The sequence below is a fragment of the Mizuhopecten yessoensis genome, unplaced genomic scaffold (genome assembly GCF_002113885.1).
Source record: "Mizuhopecten yessoensis strain PY_sf001 unplaced genomic scaffold, ASM211388v2 scaffold10783, whole genome shotgun sequence".
NCBI classification, from domain to species: domain Eukaryota; kingdom Metazoa; phylum Mollusca; class Bivalvia; order Pectinida; family Pectinidae; genus Mizuhopecten; species Mizuhopecten yessoensis.
The window spans coordinates 1-17965 of record NW_018408719.1 but is presented as its reverse complement, the minus strand read 5'-3'; the positions used below and the strand labels follow the sequence as shown (position 1 = coordinate 17965).

General features: G+C 37.2%; 2 long non-coding RNA genes across 2 annotated transcripts; both read right to left on the bottom strand.

The window, feature by feature from the left end:
- Positions 1-8271: 8271 nt before the first annotated feature.
- On the bottom strand, positions 8272-11608 carry LOC110462407. The gene is made up of 3 exons (XR_002464277.1): positions 11547-11608; positions 8933-9025; positions 8272-8410 (listed from the first exon to the last, which is right to left on the bottom strand). It is a non-coding gene; the product is annotated as an uncharacterized LOC110462407 (long non-coding RNA).
- Positions 11609-14621: 3013 nt separating this feature from the next.
- Positions 14622-17228, bottom strand: LOC110462404. The gene is made up of 2 exons (XR_002464276.1): positions 15546-17228; positions 14622-15263 (listed from the first exon to the last, which is right to left on the bottom strand). It is a non-coding gene; the product is annotated as an uncharacterized LOC110462404 (long non-coding RNA).
- Positions 17229-17965: the final 737 nt, after the last annotated feature.

Sequence of the window (17965 nt, the reverse complement as noted above, 5' to 3'; positions counted from 1 at the left end):
TACTGTTATTTGTGGTAGTGGTTACTGTTATTTGTGGTAGTGGTTACTGATATTTGTGGTAGTGGTTACTGTTATTTGTGGTAGTGGCTACTGTTATCTGTGGTACTGGCTACTGTTATCTGTGGTAGTGGCTACTGTTATTTGTGGTAGTGGCTACTGTTATTTGTGGTAGTCGCTACTGTTATTTGTGGTAGTGGATATTGTTAAGATGGTTAGTTCACCTTTTCTGCTCAAGTTGACTCCTAGGCAGTTGACTGCTGCTTCACCAGACGTGAGCCATTTTGATGAATCAGACAAAGACTAACCAGAGTCAATGGACTTAGTTGTGATGTAGTACTGTCTTTTACAATAGAAGTTGATCCAATTTTTGAGCTAAAATTGAGTACCCTTGGCCCAAGGATTCTCCAGACCAAATTGGGATAAAACCCATTAATCCCTACGGTAGAAGAAGGTTTTTAAAGGTTTTACCTCTATTTCTCCTATTGGGCTCCGCCCTTCTGCTCCAAGGGGTCCAAACCCACTGTTTATACAAAACTGAGTCCCCTTGGCCCAAGAATGCTCCATATGAAATGGGGATTAAATTCCCTTCACCCCTATGGTAAAAGAAGGATTTCTAAGGTTTTTACCTCTATTTCCCCTATTGGACCCCACCCCTCTGCCCCAGGGGGGTCACACCCACTGTTTATACAAAGTTGAGTCCTCTTTGCCAAAGGATGCTCCAGGCTAAATTTGGATAAAACCGCCCCCGGTAGAAGAAGGATTTTGAAGGTTTTACCTCTATTTCCCCTATTTGGCCCTACCCCTTTGCCCCCAGGGAGGCCACACCCACCAGTTATACAAAATTGAGTCCCCTTGGTCCAAGTATGTTCCAGACTAAATTTGGATAACATCTCTTAATCCCTTTGGTAGAAGACAGATTTTAAAGGTTTTATCTCTATTTCCCCTATTTGGCCCATCCCTCTTCTCCCAGGGGGGCCACACCCACCATTTATAAAAAAAAATTGAGTCCCCTTGGCCCAAGGATACTCCAGACCAAATTTAGTGAAAATCTTCTTGGCCATTCAGAACAAGCGTTATAAAGAACAAGAGGCCCATGGGCCTTTATGGTCACCTGATATATTTATACAGAGAGTTGATTTTGTTTTTAACATGAACAGAAATATTATTCAAAATGACAAAAAACAATAAAACCACCTTATTCAATATCTAGCATACAGATTTCAGACTAAAAAGTATTTGAAACTAGCACCTCTGATTCTAAACAAGGAAAATGAGGAAATTTTAGCACACTGACTCCTTTGAGCCCCACCCTACAGCCCTTGCAGGTAGGGCTGGCTCAAAATTTTCAAAGTATCAAACTGTCAACTCAAGGTTATAATTCCAATCAAGTTATTAACATATAATATTCAGAGTACCATCATAAACCATAATAAATTTTGCCCAGGGGGAAGCGTGAGACCCCAGGGTCAAGAAATTCACAATTTTGGTAAAGCACCTTAAGACCCTTCTATATATGAAGAGTATTTGGTTCTACCATATCTGGGTCTTGAGAAGAAGATTTTTGAAATTTTAGTCAATTTGACCCTTTTTGGCCCCGCCCCTCACGCCCCTAGGGGCTTGGGACTAAACCGGCCACTATTTTTGTTGACCTTTGTCCATGGAAGGTCCTTGCAAAATTTCATTGAAATTGGCTTAGGGGTTTTGGAGAAGAAGTCAAAAATGTAAATTGTTTACAGACGCACGACAGACGACGACGGACGATGACGGACAAAAGGCGATCGCAATAGGTCACTTGAGACTTTGTCTCAGGTGACCTAAAAGTTGATCGTCTGACGACGGGCGCTATGCAGACCAGGTGAGCTAAAAATTGACAGGTTATACACTGATTCATGCATACTGGGAAGTGTGAATTAAAAAAAGAAGAATCACTGATGTTAAGTTTAGTTATATTATTTAAAACATGCTGCATGAAGTCTTGATTTAAAAATATTTCATACCCATACATACACATACATCTATGACATATAGTTCCATGTTTGATGTGTATGTACAATAGAAGGGAGAAAACTCTGTTATAAGAGTATAATAAATTATCTCCCTTAGACTACCAGCTTACATTGAAAATCACAAGTTTTTGCAAAAGCTTCAAATTTGCAAATAGACTGCAGAACATTTTTTTACACTCCTTAGATCATTTGAGAGGCTGTTCCATACCTTTAAGATCTTTTTCTGTAGCCCTCTGCCTTTACCCTTGTTATGCTGGTGGGCTCTTGTGGTCTGATAAGCAAAATGATTTTTGATCAGTTCAGATGTAAACACAGGTGTCAAATTATTTACAATTTTGAAAACTTTGGTTTACATGTAGAATATCAAGTTATCTACTAATTCTTTTAATGAATGGTACCCCATCGGCTGTCACGTCACAAGTTCAATGTCTGTAGCAGTCACAATGGATGGAATAGGAATTCAAATAAACAGCAAAATACAGACAGTTGCACATTTGATTTTATACAATACAGATCTTATGTATGCGATGCTAAGTTATATCACGGATACCGTCTTATATACACATGTGATAATTTAACATCTTGGTTCAATAATAAAAATCATCTCGATCAACTCCCTAAATAAGTAAACCTTCATGTGAAATTTCAGAAAGATCCCTCCAGTACTTTCTGATAAATAGCATGAACAAACTTTAACTCTCAAATTAAAGATGGTTGGCTGTCAGACATCTTGGTTTTGAGATCATTCCCAAAACAAGAGGCCCAGAGGGCCTGTATCGCTCACCTGAATATGTTTAAAATAATTGGTATGAAGTTAAGATATAGCACTCCATGGTAAGTGCTGTAAGCACATATGAAATTTCAGAAAGATCCATCCAGCACTTGAGATAGGGTGAGAACAAACTTCAAACAGAGCCCCATCCCTCTGCCCCTAGGGGGTCATACCCACCAATTATACAATATTGAGTCCTCTTGACCCAAGGATGCTCCAGACTAAATAAGGATAAAATCCCTTAATCCCGATGGTCGGAGAAGGATTTTAAAGATTTTACCTCTATTTCTCCTATTGGGACCCGCCCTTCTGCACCCTGGGAGACCACACCCACTGCTTATACAAAATTGAGTTCCCTTGGCCCAAGGATGCTCCAGACTAAATTAGGATAAAATCCCTTAATCCCTATGGTAGAAGAAGGATTTTAAAGGTTTTACCTCTATTTCCCCTATTGGGCTCCACCTCTCTGCCTCCAGGGGGGTCAGACACACCGTCTATACAAAATGTGTTCCCCTTCACCCAATTCCAGAGTGCTTTATACCACATTTTGAAAAAAATCCTGTCATTCCTACAAAAGAAGAAGGATTTTAAAGAATCTGCTGTTTCCCTTATTGGGCCCCTCCCAGAGGGGCCACACTCGTTGTTTAAACGAAATTGAGTCCCTTTTGCCTAAGAATGCTCCAGACTAAATTAGGATAATATCCCTTAATCGCTATGGTAGAAGAAGGGTTACAAAGGTTTTACCTATATTTCCCCTATTGGGCCCCACCCCTCAGGTTCCAGGGGGGGCCAAACCCACTGTTTATACAAAATTAGTTCCCCTTTACCCAATGATGCTTAAGACCAAATATAAACCAAATCCTTTCATTCCTACAGAAGAAGAAGGATTTTAAAGAATATTTTGCTATGTTTCCCATATTGGGCCCCGCCCCTCAGGCCCCGCCCCATCAGGCCCCCGCCCCTCAGGCCCAATTTCAGTACCCTGGCCCTTTTGCTTATTGAAAAGAAGTCGCTTGAAGATTTTACGACATTTGACCCTGTGACCTTGAAAGTTGGTCAAGGTCATTCATTTGAACAAACTTGGTAGTCCTTCATCCCAGCATGCTACAGGCCTAATTTCAGTACCCCGGCCTTTTTGGTTATTGAGAAGAAGTGGTTTGAAGATTTTACGACATTTGACCCCTGTGACCTTGAAAGTGGGTCAAGGACATTCATTTGAACAAACTTGGTAGCCCTTCATCCCAGCATGCTGCAGACACAATATCAGTACCCTGGGCATTTTGGTTATTGAGAAGATGTTGTTTGAAGATTTTAAGACATCTGACCCCAGTGACCTTGAAAGTGGGTCAAGGTCATTCATTTGAACAAAATTGGTAGCCCTTGATGCCAGCATGCTACAGGCCCAATTTCAGTACCCTGGGCCTTTTGGTTATTGAGAAGAAGTTGTTTGAAGATTTTAAAGACATCTGACCCCAATGACCTTGAAAGTTGGTCAAGGTCATTCATTTGAACAAACATGGTAGCCCTTCATCCCAGCATGCTACAGGCCTAATATCAGTACCCTGGGCCTTTTGGTTATTGAGAAGAAGTTGTTTGAAGATTTTAAAGACATCTGACATCAGTGACCTTGAAAGTGGGTCAAGGTCATTCATTTGAACAAATTTGGTAGCCCTTCATCCCAGCATGCTACAGGCCCAATTATCAGTACCCTGGGCCTTTTGATTATTGAAAAGAAGTCGTTTGTAGATTTTAAGACATTTGACACCTGTGACCTTGAAAGTGGGTCAAGGTCATTCACTTGAACAAACTTGGTAGCATGCTACTGGCCAAAAATCATAACCCTAGGCCTTTTTGTTATTGAGGAGAAGTTGTTTAAAGTAAAATATTGACGCCGGACGACGCACCACGGCATATTTAGCTCACTTTGCCCTTCGGGCCAGGTGAGCTAAAAACTGTGATAAGAAAAGTGTGTTTAGATGACTGTGCTTTTGAAAATGTGTGTTTATCTGTGTGCTTTTTTTTAATTGCTCCTTCAATGTAAATAATTGTTTGATTATTAAATTTTAAAACTTTCTTGAATTGTTTTTTATCTCTACTTGTCAAACTAAATACAATTTGGATGAGGACTATGGCCTAAACAAGTCTGAGGCTCAACATCCAGGTGTTCAAACTTGGTACAGAGGCCATTGTGGCAAAAATGAGACACCTACAATGTATGAGGCAAGGTAAATTGTCTTGTAGAAATCATGTACTGTAATCGATGGACATATATTTTCAGAGACCTGGTCAATAGACAAAGGTGCAACCAGGAAACTTAACACTGACAAGTCCATATAATCACCCCTCGAGCTATCCATGGCACCAAGCCATACTACACAGCCTGCAAATAGAACAATTTCAGATTTGTTTGCTAATTATGCCTGTTAAAGTTCTAGCAAAGTGTTTAGAGACATGAACACAGCACCGTCATTCGACAAAGAAGTCATAAACAACAGAGAATCAATGAAAGATGAGGGTCACCTGAACATGGCAATTCAACCTTAAAGGACTCGCACAACTAAATAATTTACTTTATGTCATTACTCATTACTAAAGTAAATAGCCTGAACTGATTTTAAATTGGCTGGTAGGATATAGACTTTGATTAATAGCTGTCATGTAACGGGAGAGGAAAAATGCACAGCCAGACAGGGGTTCGAACCTGGGACCCTCCGAACTCTAGACGGATGCTCAACCAATTGAGCTATCTGGTCGCTGATGATCGACTTAGACCAGTTCTGCTACAGCTATACAGCGATATGGTTATTACTTATTGCTGCTGAGAAGTTTTTGTGATACAGATTTACAATTGTTATGTTAATAAAATTACTTGAATTATATATATCTTGCTTTGTGTGTTTATTTGCCATACATCAAATGAACCTATGGAATTGGTTTCCAAACTGCAACTTTTGCATATGAAATGGAATATGCGAAATCGTTACCGAAGGTCTCTGGACCGCCATTGTTTGGAAACAAAATATTTTCTAAAATCATAAAGGTAGCCAAAATGTGTTTATAGGATTTTAACTAAGGGGCTATAGGACGGTAGTATAAGGACTTTAGTTTATTTGTGGGAAATATCACAACAGATCTCTGAAATGCCACCTCCCAGGGTCAACTCCAACCTTGGAGTTCTGATCCTTGTAATGGAAGAAGAAGAAGAAATCGACGACATATATGGTCATATGCGATATGGACATTTGCAACAGAAGTTCTGATGTTTGAAAAAACTGCAATGATTAGCACTCAAGATTTTAAAGATGCTCTAAAATAAGCATATTATGGTCATCATCATTATTCAGTCTTTTGAAGGAGTAATACACTTAACGCAGCCATCTCCAACAGTAGAGTGTAGAACACTACTTTGAGAAAGTTTGATGAAAAATATAGGTAAGCTTTTGTTATTTATGCTCATGTTTCAGTGGCGGATCCAGAGGGGGGTTTTGGGCTCTAAAATAAGGATGGATCAGAAGATTTTGTCAAAGTTCTAGCAAGTGGCAAGTTATATTCAAGAGTCTTTTCAACACAGATCTTAACATGAACTGTGGAAGTGATTACATATATAAATGTCAAAAAAGTTGTAAAAATAGTTTTTGGTCAGATGTGATTAAAGCTTGGAAAAGATTGATTAATTCTGATGTTATGAAGGTGAATCATAGAAAACAACTTTCTCTCCTGAAAACCCCGCTATGGTACAACCCACAACTGGTCATTGGTGGACATTCTATTCTTTATAAAGACTGAACCCCGCTATGGTACAACCCACAACTGGTCATTGGTGGACATTCTATTCTTTATAAAGACTGAACCCCGCTATGGTACAACCCACAACTGGTCATTGGTGGACATTCTATTCTTTATAAAGACTGATATTCTAAAGATGTAAGAGTAGTAAATGACATGTTTAAAGATGTTAGCTCTCTCACCTTCTAATCTTATCAGGAATTCACATGGAAATATAATATATTTACAGATTTTCTTAAATTTCAAGGTATTATTAATACTATAAGAACTAATATTGAAATACACAGGATTCAGAATACAGAACTTCTTCTCCCTTTTATTCCACTAAACATAGAATTATTTATCAAAAACACTAAAGGAATAAAAGACATATATAAAATTATCTCAAAGAATTAAGAAATTCCAACAGGTAGGAAAAAATGGACAGAACATTTTGATTTTGATGAATCTGCTTGGGAGAATATTTTTTCTTTATCTTTCAAAATAACAAATATTTCAAAACTTCAGTGGTTTCAATTTAGAATTCTTCATAATATTTTGACAACAAATTCATATTTATTTATGTCAAACCTAGTTACAAGCCCTTTGTGTACACCTTTGTACCATCTTCATTAGTTCTTTGTCAGTTCGATCTTTTCTCTTCTTTCCTCTAATCTGTTTGATCGAGTCATGTTAACAGTAAATGCACCTTGAGGTAACTTTTGATCTAAACTTAATACTGATGTGTATGAAAGCCAACCTTCAAAGTGAGTTTGTCATTTCACATATTTACTAGTACAGTACTTAATGTGAAAGAAATAGAATCGATCATTGCAATATGAGAAAGATCTGTTTAGTTCTTCTTTTAATCCATTTTGTTTTTATGATCAGTCTCAAAATATAACATACACAACGAGGGATCAAGGGGAACCTACATTTAAAATTTGAGAAAGATCCCTCCCGTACTTCCCGAGAAATAGCGATAACAAACTTTCACTATCAAAATCCAAGATGGCTGCCTGTCGGCCATGTTGTTTATCCGATCAGTCTCTAAAATTGCCCTGCACAGCTAGGACCAAGGGGAACCTACATATAAAATTTAAGAAAGATCCCTCTAGTTCTTCCGGAGAAATAGCGGTAACAAACCCACACTATCAAAATCCAAGATGGCTACCTGTCGGCCATGTTGTTTATCCGATCAATCTCAAAAGTTGCCCTGCACAGCTAAGGACCAAGGGGAACCTACATATAAAATTTGAGAAAGATCCCTCTGGTACTTCTTGAGAAATAGCGATAACAAACTTTCACTATCAAAATCCAAGATGGCTGCCTGTCGGCCATGTTGTTTATCCGATCAGTCTCAAAAGTTGCCCTGCACAGCTAAGGACCAAGGGGAACCTGCATATAAAATTTGAGAAAGATCCCTCTGGTACTTCTTGAGAAATACCGATAACAAGAATTGTTTACGGACGGACGACGGACGACGAACGGCGGACGACGGACAACGGACGGACCACGGACGCAGGGTGATTTGAATAGCCCACCATCAGATGATGTTGGGCTAAAAATACATGTATTATAAAACTCAAGGATTGAATTTAATTTTTAAATCCACAAGCAAACTGTTGTTTGTGGTTTCAAAAGTTAGAAGCAAATTGACAAATCAAGAAGCAAAATATTTGGACGTCAAAATTTTATTTAAGAATCATCCAACGGCAATGTCATGATGTAGCCTATGTCATGTAGGTCACGCTGCCATTTCTGTTCTGTTTTTATTTGTACGAGAGGCTGAGCTTCAGTCTTCGCCGGTGGTTCTGTTAGTGTATGCACTTTTTTAGTGCCTTCAGTGCCGTCAGGTTCCAATTTTCTTTAAAAAAACAACGTAATCATCGTTTGAGCTCTGACATTTGACGCTGTCTGCACATATATATGTTCCGAACGACACTCTCGTTATTGCCGAGACTAAACGAGACTTAGTACTTGTGCTATATTTAGACACGCACACATGTGTACAACTTACAGATTATGTTTTGATCGGCACATCGACGGGTCCTGACCATAGACTGGTACATGGTACAAATAGATCGATGATCCGGAAATATTGACACAATTTATACACACATGCTGCAGTAAAATACCAGACGCAATTATTTTCGTTTTGGAACCCATATCAAAACGCATGTCTCAAAATCCTGACGAAAATTGCGTGTAAATAAGAGCAAATTTCGAACCCTGAAACACTACATTTACAAAACTAAATGTTTACACAACTCTCTCAATTTAAGTGCACTGGTTAACTCAATTAAAGATCACTACTAAGGGCCCGTGAGAGCGAAGCTCTCCCTATAGGTAACATGTATGTAAGAAAAATGAAGATTATTCACAATACCTATGAAACTGAAAAACTTGTCTTAACATGGCCGCCATCATGCGCTGCAGTCTCCGCCATCTTGATCTCGAAACAAGTCCTCGTTTGCCGAATCTTGAACAAACGTTACATTTTTGTCATATTTAAAACTTTTATCTAACTATAGGATACTTAAATATTTGATACTTTCCATTTAAAGATGTAAATTCTCTTGACATAACGTTACCGGCTACATTCTAGTTCTGAATGGTCGAAAAATTATTGTATCGGCAGTGTAGTTTCGTTCAATCAGACGCTTGCGCAGATAAAAGAGTCTGGTTGAACGAGACTTTCACGCAGAGTTACGTCCTTGCACTCCCTACGACAACTCTGGATAGAGATTGCAGTGGTATATATTTAGAAAACGTAATATCAGCAAAACAACGTGCTGGTTGTCAACAAAAAGGGAGTTTATCACAGTGATGCAAAATGATAGGATAAAAAACATAAGTATTTGCATAAGAATTTTTTAATTGATATTTTGCACGAAAAAAATAGAAGAAAAAAATGGAATCCATAATGTAACATTTTCATTTTTGATTATTATCTCACAGCTTTTTTTTATTCATAAAGAAAATTTGCTGTTTTACAAATCTGCACGTTTTAAAAAAAATCTATAGTTTTATGTGCTGAACTGATTCAATTTTTAATTGAGGAAACAATACATTTTCTTTATTGCTAAACCTGTACATAAAGCAGACATATAAAACATATAGTCAGTAAGTTGCTGAAACAAATGTATTCATCCACAATATATATATGATACATAGATCTATTGCCTCTCTTGGCTGCAATGATGGGTATTGAAAAATGACAAAAATTGTGATTTCGCATATTATTCTTATTTTGAATAGAAACTTCATATAAATCCAGTTTTTATAGCATTGAATAAATTATTTTTTACACATAAAAAGCACAAAAATTGTAAAATACTATGCATAAATTCTCTCTGGATACAATATTTATAAATCATTGAAGTTAAGTTTGAAGTAATCCAAAGGGCTGATTCGTTAAGATATATACATATATATATATGGGGCAAAGAAGTAATTCCAACAGTGTGGACAAGTTAAGGTTGTCAAATTTTCGGAGCGATCCGGTCCTTCATCAAGACACAGTGAAACAGAACAGTTACATGTACATATACATCATATTACAAGAAGATAGAACTGATATACTATCAGGAGCGTAGCTACCATGTAAGCCAATAAGCCCGGGCTTGCACATGATTTTGACAAGTATAGGTTTTCATGACGGGGTTTTTCTTGCTGATACTATAAAGTGGAGTTTAAGTTTTGAATATATAGTATACATAATATGTAATTCCTCAGATATGACACATTAGTAATAGTTAGTGGGGCAACCTCGCTTCTCGAAATGCCCAACAAATAACAGGAGCAAGTATAAGGAACCAGTCACAAAGCACAAACAGAAGACGAAACTGTGTGGGAGACTGAGTAAAGGTGACAGTGGGGGTAACCTCGCTTCCCAATTAACTCGGATCAGATTATGAGAAAGACAAACCCAATTGCATGTTCACTAATGCAGAAGTATCAAATGCATTTATCAAGATTAGGTAAAAACCAGACAATGTATGTATGGAGGGTGTACAAAGCAATACCGACGGTTAATCTTCAGAATTACACTGGATCCACGTAAATAGGTATATAGATATAGATTGAGTTTTTTCTTGCGGATTAAAACGAGAAAACAGACATCAAGACGTGGTAAATGGCTCCTGAGACGTTCTAGAAAACAAAATGTTCATGGGGGAGACCCCCCAGACCCCCCTTAAAAGGGTGGGTGGGTGGAAGACCCCCTCCCATACTCTCCCCCTGCTCGCGCTTCGGGGGGGAGGGGGGGCTGCCTTCGGCAACCCTATGTCGGGCTTACACATGGTAAAGGGGCTAGCTACGCGCCTGACTATGATTGAAAATATAGCTATTATATAAAACCAATAGTCCCCTCATCTAAAGACAGCCTAAGGCAGCAATTAAGCTGAGAGCATCGTGGACAAGGAACGCTGATAGTCTAAATATTAGAACGCTCGCTGGCTCTGCTCTATATATAGCGAAAGTGCACGAAGACGACTCGCCCAATGAAACACAACGACGACCCGCCAAATGATAACCAAAATCGGAGAAGAATCCCTCTAGAAAACTCTTTAACTACTAAATACTGTAATATACAATGTATAGCTATACATGTAGGTCTGATTTACAGTACAACCTTGCTCCGCCCTCACTAACGGCCGTGATAATAGATCTTTAAAATTCGTTGATTCACCAACTTAAGTCACGTGATACCCTACATTGTGTTTGCTTCCAACGTAGTCAAATAAGGTAACTATACAAAAATAGTATTACTTCCGTTTTTTTATAGCGAGCCAATTGACAGATGAACTGATAAGTCATCTGCAACAATGCACCAGGTGGTATGCAGGTGGTATGCAGATTTCTATGCAGACGATCTCGGCTGTGCAACTTGTTCTTAGAACATCAGACTGGGTGATTGATTTGTTATATGAAATGTGCATTCACATATCGAAATTTTCTGTTACCATTTAAGTGTCTACATAAATGTCATTTAGACCTACCTGCAGATAAAGTCCTTTCATCGAAATATTTAACGTCAAAAACAGTACACCGGAAATATGACACATATATCAAATATTAAAAACAAACGACTGCTGACATCATCCGGAATACGTGCATGGTTTCCTTAGAACCAAGTCCTGAGTACCGCTAATTAACATCCTTGATTTCAACCAGAAATTAACATAGACATGCATAACCTAACTTGTCATACCTCTATCAGAATTTTTTTGGTGAATGATAATAAATAATTATGCCTAACGTTAGGCCACGGACTTAGATAACAACTAATCTAATTCCGTGGTTAGGCTACATATCAGTCTAAACAGAGACACGTATCATAACGCCACTCCGTAGTAAATATATAAATGCAGCAAATCTACTGGAAACCGGGTTTTTCATGAAAATCACCTTTTGACAGTCTAGCATCCCCAAATAACGGAACCTGCACACTTGAATTTATTCTTCGAACATAAATGGCATGTTTTATCGCTCAGACCATTCTATTCACGATCAGCATCCTCACATGTTGCACTGTTGTCTTTCAATTATATTGTCCCAAGACTTGAAAATAAACATTTTTAACTGCATGTTTCAATGTCAGCAATTCATTTTCATAGAGAGTTTATAGCACGTGATTTGGTTTTCTAGTTGTTATCACTATTTGTTTGTCCTCTCTTGTTTCATGATCTGCACACACCCACATATTATGGTCATCATCATTATTCAGTCTTTTGAAGAAGTAATACACTTAACGCAGCCATCTCCAACAGTAGAGTGTAGAACACTACTTTGAGAAAGTTTGATGAAAAATATAGGTAAGCTTTTGTTATTTATGCTCATGTTTCAGTGGCGGATCAAGAGGGAGGTTTTGGGCTACAGGAACCCCCTCCCCCGCCTAGAATTTTCTTTAAAAATAATGTATTTCACCATTTTCCTCGATTTTTTCCCACATGATTCGTCTATTCAGCAAATAAATAAAAATGGCATTTTTTTATCGCTATTCACGATCAGCATCCTTGCATGTTGCACTGTTGTCATTCAATAATTGTCCCAAGACTCGAAAATGTACATCTTTAACTGCATGTTGAAATGTCAGCAATTCATTTTCATAGAGAGTTTATAGAACATGATTTGCCATAAAATATCATTAGCGTTAGTTTTCCGATTGTTTTCACATATTTGTTTTATATTGGTGAAATATTTTTATATTCTTTTTGTTACATTATTTTTGACATTGCAATCCCTGCATCATATACTGAATGTGTCCCACATTTCCTGGTCCAGTGACTGCTAAATAATTCTCATCGGCATTACGTTACGTTACGTTACGTTACTTTTTGCATCTAGCTTCGTTTTGGGTGTTGTATCTCAAAACGTTTAGTCCAACGTCACCTAAACTTATATATATTCCATACAAGTAAATACAATTTTGGAAGTTTAATTTTATAATAAAATAAAAGGCCTATCTGTCATACAGTTACAGCTAAACGGAAGTTAAGGGGAGGTAACTGTGTATGACGAAAAACTACAGTACAATGTGACAGGGATCCTTAATAATTCAATTACTGATCCTAGATTGAACAGTTCAGCTCTTTTTCTACGAACTATCTGGTTGATTGCTTCAGATTCATAAATTTCCACTGTAAATGCATCTTCAGAAGTACATGTACACTTTACTGCTGTATACATAGATCCTAATATGTTACATATGTACATGTAATTTGGTCCAGCTATAAATGTGTTTTGTTCCGATTTTCATTTTACTATTGTGGCTAAAGAGGCAAATCATATTCTATGGGATTCTTGTTTATATAACAAATACAAAATAAAACCTGTGTATTATGACACACTGAGTTATTCAACCAATATGTCGGATTCCACAGGGTGTGCAGTAATACAGATTTGTACAGGCACATTTCACCAGTGGTAATGTTAAATAATTTGAATCAATCTCTTGGAAGCAAGAATAGTTGTAAAAATTGTGAATAGATTTCTCGTTATCTTGATCATCAGTATTTGTGATCTTCTATTTTCATTATACATGATCGCCATCTTGATTCAGCACTGCATGCTTGATTATCTCCCTTTGCCGACTGTATTTCCATGAATTAGTTAGAAGAATTGAAAAGAATCATGTACAAGTTAATACAGAAAGATCACTGCTATTCCTGATTACAGCTGCTCCCAAACACTCAATTAAACGTAAAGGTAGACAAAATAGATGAGGATCATAAAAGATTAGCTCAAGTTGTCAATTATGTAGTATCTTTTCAATTCTACTAATTAACTCGTTACTCCACAGAACCAAATGATCGAGACCCTGTAAACATACTTATTTTATCAGTGTAGTTATTTCTTACATAACGTACTTATAATCATGACTGATTTTCCAACTCTACATCTGCCAGGTTCAACATTTTCCTTCATGAACATATTATATTATTCATCATTTGTATTTATTTTTTGCTAAAACAAGTATGTTTACAGTTCCAAATCAAACCAAAGACAAATGTATTTTTACAAAATCATAACACAAAGACATTGATTTTGGCGTAAATGGCTCACTGCCGAATTTATTAAATTATCTGTTTTGTTTTTATTTTACTTATTAGTCCCCCACCGGTTTCCGGAACATACCTTCTATACTATTTCACCTGGAGTAACCAGATTTGGTGTACAATGACATCTTGCGATGGCGGAATGCAGAGTGCAAAAAGCAGGTCACTATGACCTCACTGTGACCTATGCTTTGACTTTTGACCTTAACTTTTGAAAAAGTTTGACCGGGGCATATCTTCTATACTTTTTCACAGAAAGTAACCAGATTTGGTGTACAAGGACATCTTGGGATGGCGGAGTGCAGAGGATAAATATTAGGCAACTGTGACCTATACTTTGACCTTTGACCTTAAGCTTTGAAAAAAGTTTGTCCAGGGCATATCTTCTATTCTATTTCACCTGGAGTAACCAGATGTGGTGCATCCTGTAGTGTACCGTTTGTTGAATATAGAAATCATTACCGGTGGGTAACTATGGATTGCCTTGTTTTTTAATGATTCATCTTTCAGATTTAATTTTTGCCACCTAAGATAGATCAGAATATGCTGGAGAGCAGGCTACCCAACCCTACCCCCATTTAGGAGGAGGGAGGTAGGTTTTTCCTAAGGCTCTGACCAGCTGGCAGTGTTGTCTCACCTCTGATCGTGCCCTCAATTATATATTAACAAAGCAAACCGCTTCAACCATTAAAAGGATAAATTCCCTTATCTCAATGCCTATAATAAGAAAACATCTTGAGGTATGGCGTCTGATTCTCACTACATGATATTCTATCAAAATTGCTCAGTAGTTATTAAACATGAAAGGTCTAAATTTGTACAGGATTACTAGCTATTATAACTTGGAAACGACTTGGAAAAATACATGCTGTTGGCAAATACGTAGTTATTTTTGACAATCACTTGGCCAAATCTAAATATAAAAAGTACTACTCTCTTCAGTCAGTGAATAGAAACATGAGTTTCGGTTGTTTAAAATTTACAATTAAAATGTTCTTTAGTCACTTGGTTTCTGCTATCTTGCTGGCACAGTTATAGTAAATGTCCTCTAAACGAATTGGAATATTCCTCCTTCACAAGTTACAAATTCAGCAGCATTTTGGTGTGCAGATACAGATGCTGTAGATACCAAGTATTCAGGACACGTGTTGTAATGTACTGAAATGTAAAATAAGAACGACTGTAAAAACCTTTGTTAAACATTAGCTTATGACAGGAAATTCAGTGTTTAACACTTTGCTCAAGCTCACATACTAGTCATAACACTAATTCATACAGTGAGAGTAATTAATTAAAATTAGAGGTAAAGTCTTTATTTGAATTTTTCTAAATTAGGTATTGCCGAGTATCACGGTACCTAAACATGCATAAAGATCTGCTTGTAATTAAAGGAAACAACTTTACTACTCGAAAATGGATATTTCTACTCTATAAACTTACCTAAAACACTAGTGTATTCTGTGTGAGTGGTGGTATCAAGCTCTAGTCTGTCGTTACGCCCTCCTTGTGTATTCTGTTTAAGCTGTGGTATCAAGCCCTAGTCTGTCGTGGCGCTTTCCTTGTGTATTCTGTTTGAGCGGTGGTATCAAGCTCTAGTCTGTCGTGGCGCTGTCCTTGTGTATTCTGTGTAGGTGGGGGTATCAAGCTCTAGTCTGTCGTGGCGGGGTCCTTGTGTATTCTGTGTGAGTGGTAGTACCAAGCTCTAGTCTGTCGTGGCGATGTACTTGTGTATTCTGTGTAGGTGGTGGCATCAAGCTCTAGTCTGTCGTGGCGCTGTCCTTGTGTATTCTGTGTAGGTGGGGGTATCAAGCTCTAGTCTGTCGTGGCGGGGTCCTTGTGTATTCTGTGTGAGTGGTGGTATCAAGCTCTAGTGTGTCGTTACGCCCTCCTTGTGTATTCTGTGTGGGTGGTGGTATCAAGCTCTAGTCTGTCGTGGCGGTGTACTTGTGTATTCTGTGTTAGTGGTGGTATCAAGCTCTAGTCTGTCGCGGCGCTCTCCTTGTGTATTCTGTGAGAGTGGTGGTATCAAGCTCTAGTCTGTCGCGGCGCTCTCCTTGTGTATTCTGTGTAGGTGGGGGTATCAAGCTCTAGTCTGTCGTGGCGATGTACTTGTGTATTCTGTGTAGGTGGTGGGATCAAGCTCTAGTCTGTCGTGGCGCTTTGCTTGTGTATTCTGTTTAAGCGGTGGGATCAAGCTCTAGTCTGTCGTGGCGCTGTCCTTGTGTATTCTGGGTAGGTGGTGGTATCAAGCTCTAGTCTGTCGTGGCGCTCTCCCTGTGTATTATGTTTAAGCGGTGGTAACAAGCTCTAGTCTGTCGTGAGGGTCTCCTTGTGTATTCAGTGTGAGTGGTGGTATCAAGCTCTTGTCTGTTGTTGCGCTGTCCTTGTGTATTCTGTGCGAGTGGCGATCCGTTTATAATTACTATTTTCATCCTGTGGCCTGTTGTGGCTGGTAGTTTTACCTTTTTATCGGGAAAGACCTCAAGGTGCGGTCCGGGCCCGATCTCCAGGCTCTGCAGCAGCCTACAACTACATACAATCTAAGAAGTGTCAATCACAAGAATGTAAGCTGTAGTTTTCCCTGTGTGAATGATCAGTTCCAATGGGTATAGAAAGGACAGCCCTTAATGGGTGTTTCCTTCCTTTGGTTGAATAAGTTACATTTTAGTTATCTACATTTGATACATTTACATATATTAAAAACATGTCAAATACATTCTACATTTGTTTTCGTTTTTTGTACAATTTTCTTTTTGTTTAATTTGTTGGGTTTTTACGTTTCAATGTATTAATATGTATATATCTATTTCGTTTATTCTTGTGGGAAAAGGGAAGATAATGTTCAAAAGAAAATTTCATACTCGGCCTATCCAAACAAAATTCTTCTCCTGACAATCAAAAAACGCTGTTGATCTATCAAGTTGATTCGCACAAGATTCAACTCCGTTTTGCTATTGTTCAATCTAAGCAGATTTTGAAGGATTATTTTCCTGAAAACATAGCAAAATCAGAGAGAAACATAGTTTGAAAGACCCGATTAAAAACCAATATTGTTTATTAGAATGATTCTTTTGTTTATTGGTTGTTGCGTTGTTTTTTTAACAAATTTTAAAAAATAATTTAAAAATGAAGAGAAGGTTATTGATAAAAATATCAATTAAAAATATCCATTCCGCTGGTTTTAGGGTTGTTGTTTTTTTACCCTTTTTTTAAAGTTTGAATTACTTACACTTGATATATTTACATATATATATACAAATTTTAAAATGTAATTAAACATTTTCAATTGTGATACGTTTTTCCTTATTTCTTACCCTTTTCGAAAGTTTAAAATACTTACTATGGTTTTTGGGTTGCTGTTTTATAACCCTTTTTTAAAGTTTGAAATACTTACACTTGATATATTTACATATATATATAAAAAAATTAAAAGGTAATTAAACATTTTCAACTAGGATACGTTTTTCCTTTTTTCTTACCCTTTTCGAAAGTTTAAAATACTTACTTTGGTTTTTGGGTTGTTGTTTTATAACCCTTTTTTAAAGTTCAAAATACTTCCACTTGATATATTTACATATATATATATATATATATATACAAATTTTAAAAGGTAATTAAACATTTTCAACTAGGATACGTTTTTCCTTATTTCTTACCCTTTTTGTTGAAAGTTTAAAATACTTACTATGGTTTTAGGGTTGTTGTTTTTATATCCTTTTTAAAGTTCAAAATACTTACACTTGATACATTTACAAATATATATACAAATTTTAAAAGGTAATTAAACATTCTCAATTGTGATACGTTTTTCCTTTTTTCTTACCCTTTTTGAAAGTTTAAAATACTTACTATGGTTTTTG